This window comes from Oncorhynchus clarkii, unplaced genomic scaffold (assembly GCF_045791955.1).
Source record: "Oncorhynchus clarkii lewisi isolate Uvic-CL-2024 unplaced genomic scaffold, UVic_Ocla_1.0 unplaced_contig_10515_pilon_pilon, whole genome shotgun sequence".
Lineage (NCBI taxonomy): Eukaryota > Metazoa > Chordata > Actinopteri > Salmoniformes > Salmonidae > Oncorhynchus > Oncorhynchus clarkii.
The window spans coordinates 102,501-110,793 of NW_027258086.1; positions in this window are offsets into that span (position 1 = coordinate 102,501).

Below are 8,293 nucleotides of genomic sequence, written 5' to 3' on the forward strand. Positions count from 1 at the left end.
TTTTTTGCATGTACTGTAGAAGGAAGAAGCTGCTCATGTCACACGGTCACAAACAACCTCCTCCATTTTGGACTTTCAGAATACGAAAAACATCTCCCATAATTCCAATGGAAATGCTGTGTTTTGTTTTTTTGGTGGATAACTCGATAACGCTGCATGCTAATCATGAAACTAATTCAGAATTTTAATTGTTAGGCTGAGTGAAATGTTGGACTTTTAGTATATCTGTAAATACAACAGTAGAGCACATAACAGCAGGTTTATTAGGGGGGGGGGGGGGGGGGACTAAGTCATTTCATTATTTAGTGGCAATAAACATCTTCAAACTCCTATTTGGTGACATGACTGTGCCTCTGTATTCTATACACACAACATGTCAACCTTACGTTTTGGTTCAGACGAGTGATTTCATCATTAGATGTGTCTGTTCTTACTTAATGTTCTACGTTTCATAACAGAAACACTGTTATCCCTTTTATTTTGGGAATGTTGACAACAATCAAATGTTTCATTTCTACAAACAATTCACCCAAAAACAGATTATTATTTGTTATTGTTGTTGTTGTTGTTGTTGTACGTTTATGAACTTATCTAGCTTTACTGTAAAACCAGTCCTGGCTGAGTCCTGTAAAACCAGTCCTGGCTGAGTCCTGTAAAACCAGTCCTGGCTGAGTCCTGTAAAACCAGTCCTGGCTGAGTCCTGTTAAACCAATCCTGGCTGAGTCCTGTAAAACCAGTCCTGGCTGAGTCCTGTAAAACCAGTCCTGGCTGAGTCCTGTAAAACCAGTCCTGGCTGAGTCCTGTAAAACCAGTCCTGGTTGAGTCCTGTAAAACCAGTCCTGGCTGAGTCCTGTAAAACCATTGTCCACGTTACACTCCAACACAGAACAACTCCACAGGTCCCAGGTCTCAGCCACGTTGCACCACAGACTGTCCAGGAGTTGAGGACACAGCCAGGACTCAGCCAAGACTCAGCCAGGAATCAGCCAAGACACAGCCAGGACACAGCCAAGACTCAGCCAGGACTCAGCCAGGGCACAGCCAAGACTCAGCCAGGACACAGCCAGGACACAGCCAGGACACAGCCAAGACTCAGCCAGGACACAGCCAGGACACAGCCAGGAATCAGCCAATACTCAGCCAGGACACAGCCAAGACTCAGCCAGGACACAGCCAAGACTCAGCCAAGACTCAGCCAGGACACAGCCAGGACACAGCCAAGACTCAGCCAAGACTCAGCCAGGACACAGCCAAGACTCAGCCAAGACTCAGCCAGGACACAGCCAGGACACAGCCAGGAATCAGCCAAGACTCAGCCAGGACACAGCCAAGACTCAGCCAGGACACAGCCAGGACACAGCCAAGACTCAGCCAAGACTCAGCCAGGACACAGCCAGGACACAGCCAAGACTCAGCCAAGACTCAGCCAGGACACAGCCAAGACTCAGCCAAGACTCAGCCAGGACACAGCCAAGACTCAGCCAGGACTCAGCCAGGACACAGCCAGGACACAGCCAAGACTCAGCCAAGACTCAGCCAGGACACAGCCAGGACACAGCCAAGACTCAGCCAAGACTCAACCAGGACTCAGCCAGGACACAGCCAGGACTCAGCCAGGACTCAGCCAGGACACAGCCAAGACTCAGCCAGGACACAGCCAAGACTCAGCCAAGACTCAGCCAGGACACAGCCAGGACACAGCCAGGAATCAGCCAGGACACAGCCAAGACTCAGCCAAGACTCAGGAGAAGTAAACCAGAGCTGGTGTCGCCTGTCTGCTGCCCGGTGAGGGGTTGTCCTGTCATAGTGATGGACGATGTGGACTCTCTCTGTCTCTCTCTCTCTATATATATATATATATATATATATATATATATATATATATATATATATTGTATATACAGTATTTATACACTGCTCCAAAACCGCCATAAAAAAGCCAGACTAGGGTTTGCAACTGCACATGGGGACAAAGATCGTACTTTTTGGAGAAATGTCGTCTGGTCTGATGAAACAAAAATAGAACTGTTTGGCCATAATGACCATCATTATGTTGGAGGAATAAAGGGCAGGATTGCAAGCCGAAGAACACCATCCCAACCGTGCAGCACGGGGGTGGCAGCATCATGTTGTGGGGGTGCTTTGCTGTAGGAGGGACTGGTGCACTTCACAAAATAGATGGCATCATGTAAAATGATGTGGTTATATTGAAGCAACATCTCAAGACATCAGTCAGGAAGTTAAAGCTTGGTCGCAAATTGGTCTTCCAAATGGACAATGACCCCAAGCAAACTTCCAAAGTTGTGGCAAAATGGCTTAAGGACAACAAAGTCAAGGTATTGGAGTGGCCATCACAAAGCCCTGACCTAAATTCTATAGAACATTTGTGGGCAGAACTGAAAAAGCGTGTGCAAGCAAGGAGGCCTACAAACCTGACTCAGTTACACCAACTCTGTCAGGATGAATGGGCCAAAATTCACCCAACTTATTGTGGGAAGCTTGTGGACGGCTGCCCGAAATGTTTGACCCAAGTTAAACAATTTAAAGGCAATGCTACCAAATACTAATTGAGTGTATGTGAACTTCTGACCCACTGGGAATGAATTAAAGAAATAAAAGCTGAAATAAATTGTTCTCTCTACTATTATTCTGACATTTCACATTCTTAAAATAAAGTGGTGATCCTAACTGACCTAAAACAGGGAATTTTTAATAGGATTAAATGTCAGGAATTGTGAAAAATTGAGTTTAAATGTATTTGGCTAAGGTGTATGTAAACTTCCGACTTCAACTGTATATATATATATAAATAAATACCCTCTCTCTCTATATATATATATTCTCTCTCTCTCTATACCCTCTCTTTATATATATACTCTCTCTCCCTCTCCTCTCCTCTCCTCTCCTCTCCTCTCCACTCCACTCCACTCCTCTCCTCTCTCTCTCTCTCTCCTCTCCTCTACCCTCTCCTCTCCTCTCCTCTCCTCTCCACTCCACTCCACTCCACTCCTCTCCTCTCTCTCTCTCTCTCCTCTACCCTCTCCTCTACCCTACCCTCTCCTCTCCTCTCCTCTCCTCTCCTCTCCACTCCACTCCTCTCCTCTCTCTCTCCTCTCCTCTCCTCTCCTCTACCCTCTCCTCCTCTCCTCTCACTCTCACTCTATTGAAAATAATATCTCCAGACAGTAAAACCCCTTTATGTGCCAGATGGATGCATCTCTCTGAATCCAGTGACATGGACTGATGTCTGTACCCAGTCTGTACCCAGTCTGTGCCCAGTCTGTACCCAGTCTACCCAGTCTGTGCCCAGTCTGTACCCAGTCTGTACCCAGTCTGTGCCCAGTGGACTCTCAGCTTAAATTATCCTGTGATGTCCACAGTGCTCCCTCATGACGACTACTCTGCATCAGAATCATTGACTGTGGCAGTCAAGCCACACACCTCTCTGAAGTTGGATACCTAAACCGTTCAACCCCTCGCTCTTACGTCTTCATCCATCTCTCTCTGTCTCTCCACCGCCCTTCAGCCCCTTGCTCTGATGTCTTCATCCATCTCTCTCTCTCCCCCGCCCTTCAGCCCCTTGCTCTGATGTCTTCATCCATCTCTCTCTGTCTCTCCGTCCTTCAGCCCCTTGCTCTGATGTCTTCATCCATCTCTCTCTCTCTCCACCGTCCTTCAGCCCCTTGCTCTGATGTCTTCATCCATCTCTCTCTGTCTCTCCGTCCTTCAGCCCCTTGCTCTGATGTCTTCATCCATCTCTCTCTGTCTCTCCGTCCTTCAGCCCCTTGCTCTGATGTCTTCATCCATCTCTCTCTCTCTCCTCCGTCCTTCAGCCCCTTGCTCTGATGTCTTCATCCATCTCTCTCTCTCTCCCCCGCCCTTCAGCCCCTTGCTCTGATGTCTTCATCCATCTCTCTCTCTCTCTCTCTTCGCCGCCCTTCAGCCCCTTGCTCTGATGTCTTCATCCATCTCTCTCTCTCTCCCCCGCCCTTCAGCCCCTTGCTCTGATGTCTTCATCCATCTCTCTCTCTCTCTCTCTCCCGCCCTTCAGCCCCTTGCTCTGATGTCTTCATCCATCTCTCTCTCTCTCCCCCGCCCTTCAGCCCCTTGCTCGTCTTCATCCATCTATCTCTCTCTCTTTCTCTCCCGCCCTTCAGCCCCTTGCTCTTACGCCATCCTCTCTTCCTCCATTCCTCTCTCCGTCTATCCCCATCCCTCTCTAATGTCTCAACTTTGTGTGCGTAGCCTAGCCGTTGCCCTGCGGGCTGCTATGACCAATACGTGTGATAAACGAAATCTGTTGAAATCCACGCTTGCCCTTTATGGGAGTGAATCCATTAACATTTGGAGAGGTTATCAGACAGATTGAGCCTGATAATTTCCAGCACCCCGCTGCTGTGAGAGGAGGCTGCCTGTGCTGTGCAAGGTAATGACGTTAGATTGGAGGACACATTTCCTGTACCATTTAACAGATGAGAGTCAGATGGAACCAGTGTTACCTCTGCCTCTCTATGTGGTCTAAGAAGTCATATCCAGATTTAAAGGCAATAAAATATCAAATTTATTATAGCAACCATCGGACTGAATTATGACTGTTTCCTGTACTGTCATACATCAGGAAATACAGATTTATAATCATTATGACTGTTTCCTGTACTGTCATACATCAGGAAATACAGATTTATAATCATTATGACTGTTTCCTGTACTGTCATACATCAGGAAATACAGATGTAATAATAATTATGACTGTTTCCTGTACTGTCATACATCAGGAAATACATATTTATAATCATTATGACTGTTTCCTGTACTGTCATACATCAGGAAATATAGATTCATAATCATTATGACTGTTTCCTGTACTGTCATACATCAGGAAATATAGATTCATAATCATTATGACTGTTTCCTGTACTGTCATACATCAGGAAATACAGATTTCCTGTACTGAGTGATTTTCATCTTCTCACCCTCTGCCTGAAGATAAGGGTTTCTGACGTGACAGCAGGATGTGAACTGAGACACCTCCCCCTCCCCTCCCACCTCCACCTCCCACCTCTCCCCTCTCTCCCCCTCCCACCTCTCCCCTCTCTCCCCCTCCCACCTCTCCCCTCTCTCCACTTCCCACCTCTCCCCTCTCTCCCACCTCTCCCCTCTCTCCCACTCCCCTCCCACCTCTCCCCTCTCTCCCCTTCTTGAATCCCAAGAAATCAAATCAAATGTATTTATATAGCCCTTCGTACATCAGCTGATATCTCAAAGTGCTGTACAGAAACCCAGCCTAAAACCCCAAACAGCAAGCAATGCAGGTGTAGAAGCACGGTGGCTAGGAAAAACTCCCTAGAAAGGCCAGAACCTAGGAAGAAACCTAGAGAGGAACCAGGGGGGTCTTTGGGGACGGGGAAGAAGCATCCGTTATCTGCAGTCTAACATTTCTAATGAGGAAATCCATCCATCTTCTTCCAATATCATGTGTTCTTAAGCGTTTCAAGATTAGTACAGTGACAAGGATAGGACAAACTTCCATTTCATTATCATAGTGGCAGACCGTGATCAGACCGTGATCAGATCAGACCGTGATCAGATCAGACCGTGATCAGATCAGACCGTGATCAGATCAGACCGTGCAACCATCCAAGATTGTTCTGAGCAATCCATTGATGTCAGACGACGTCTCATACAGTAATTAGCAAGCTGTTGTCTGTGTACTGCTACCGAGTCTAATGAACTTCAAATGAACAGTCTAGAAACCTTGGCAGGATAGAGAGAGAGAGAGAGGTTTTCAATGAATACAACTTTGATAAATAAACAAAAAAGTAAATTAAAACATTGCTCAACCTTTCGTTTTACGCGACACAGGGACTTCTGCCTATTTCCCAAATGTCATCCTATATAGTGCACTACTGTCGACCCCTATTCCTTATGAGCCCTGGTCAAACGTAGTGCTCCAACCAGGGAATAGGGAACCGTTTGAGACACAACCTCAGTTTAGAAACATTCTTTTTAGAATGGGACAATAATGAATACTGTTGGCTGCAACCGCAGAACTTATTGGCTCTTAATTGTGTCCCTAATGACTCATTAATTCTCATACTTTCGATTAATTTACCTCCCAATTCGTCTCAATGAACTGGAGTTAATTATTCAGTGACAAATGCAACACCTGCTCTTTCCATGACAGACTGACCAGGTGAATCCAGGTGAAAGATATGATCCCTTGTTGATGTCACTTTGTTAAATCCACTTCAATCAGTGTAGATGAAGGGGAGGAGACGGGGTTAAAGAAGGATTTTTGAGCCTTGAGACAATCAAATTAAATGTTATTGGTCACATACACGTGTTTAGCAGATGTTAATGCGAGTGTACAGAAATGTTTATGCTTCTAGTTCCGACAGTGCAGTAATATCTAACAGGAAACATCGTGTATGTGTGCCATTCAGGGGGAGAATGGGCAAGACAAAATATTTAGGGTCCTTTGAACGGGGTATGGTAGTAGGTGTTACAATATAACTGGTACTACAGTATAACTACAGTATAACTCTGGTACTACAGTATAACTCTGGTACTACAGTATAACTCTGGTACTACAGTATAACTACAGTATAACTCTGGTACTACAGTATAACTCTGGTACTACAGTATAACTACAGTATAACTCTGGTACTACAGTATAACTCTGGTACTACAGTATAACTACAGTATAACTCTGGTACTACAGTATAACTCTGGTACTACAGTATAACTACAGTATAACTCTGGTACTACAGTATAACTCTGGTACTACAGTATAACTCTGGTACTACAGTATAACTACAGTATAACTCTGGTACTACAGTATAACTCTGGTACTACAGTATAACTACAGTATAACTCTGGTACTACAGTATAACTACAGTATAACTCTGGTACTACAGTATAACTACAGTATAACTCTGGTACTACAGTATAACTCTGGTACTACAGTATGACTACAGTATAACTCTGGTACTACAGTATAACTCTGGTACTACAGTATAGCTCTGGTACTACAGTATAACTACAGTATAACTCTGGTACTACAGTATAACTCTGGTACTACAGTATAACTACAGTATAACTCTGGTACTACAGTATAACTACAGTATAACTCTGGTACTACAGTATAACTCTGGTACTACAGTATAACTACAGTATAACTCTGGTACTACAGTATAACTCTGGTACTACAGTATAACTACAGTATAACTCTGGTACTACAGTATAACTCTGGTACTACAGTATAACTACAGTATAACTATAGTACTACAGTATAACTACAGTATAACTCTGGTACTACAGTATAACTACAGTATAACTATAGTACTACAGTATAACTACAGTATAACTCTGGTACTACAGTATAACTCTGGTACTACAGTATAACTCTGGTACTACAGTATAACTCTGGTACTATAGTATAACTACAGTATAACTCTGGTACTACAGTATAACTACAGTATAACTCTGGTACTACAGTATAACTACAGTATAACTCTGGTACTACAGTATAACTCTGGTACTACAGTATAACTCTGGTACTATAGTATAGCTACAGTATAACTCTGGTACTACAGTATAACTACAGTATAACTCTGGTACTACAGTATAACTACAGTATAACTCTGGTACTACAGTATGGCTCCGTACAGAGAACAGCACTGAACTGTGACCAGTTAGGAAATGAAATGGTCTCCCCGCTCTGAATCCAGTCACCTTCATATGACAAGTGATGCGTCCCCAATCGGCACACATTATCCTATATAGTGTCAACAAAGATTTTTCTAGGAAGAAAGATTCCACACATTATCCTATATAGTGTCTCCTAGTGGTTAGAGTGTAGGGACGGCAGGTAGCCTAGTGGTTAGAGTGTAGGGATGGCAGGTAGCCTAGAGGTTAGAGTGCAGGGACGGCAGGTAGCCTAGAGGTTAGAGTGGAGGGACGGCAGGTAGCATCTTCACAGACCGTGAGAGGATGGGGAGGGGGGGGGGGGGGGACTGAGGCATCTTCACAGACCGTGAGAGGAGGGGGGGGGGGGGGGACTGAGGCATCTTCACAGACGGTGAGATGAGGGGGGGCGGGGGACTCAGACATCTTCACAGACCATGAGAGGGGGGGGGGGCTGAGGCATCTTCACAGACGGTGAGATGAAGGGGGGCGGGGGACTGAGGCATCTTCACAGACCGTGAGATGAGGGAGGGCGGAGGGCTGAGGCGTCTTCACGGACCGTGAGAGGAGGGAGGGGGGGGGGGTGAAGGATTAAAGATGATGAATG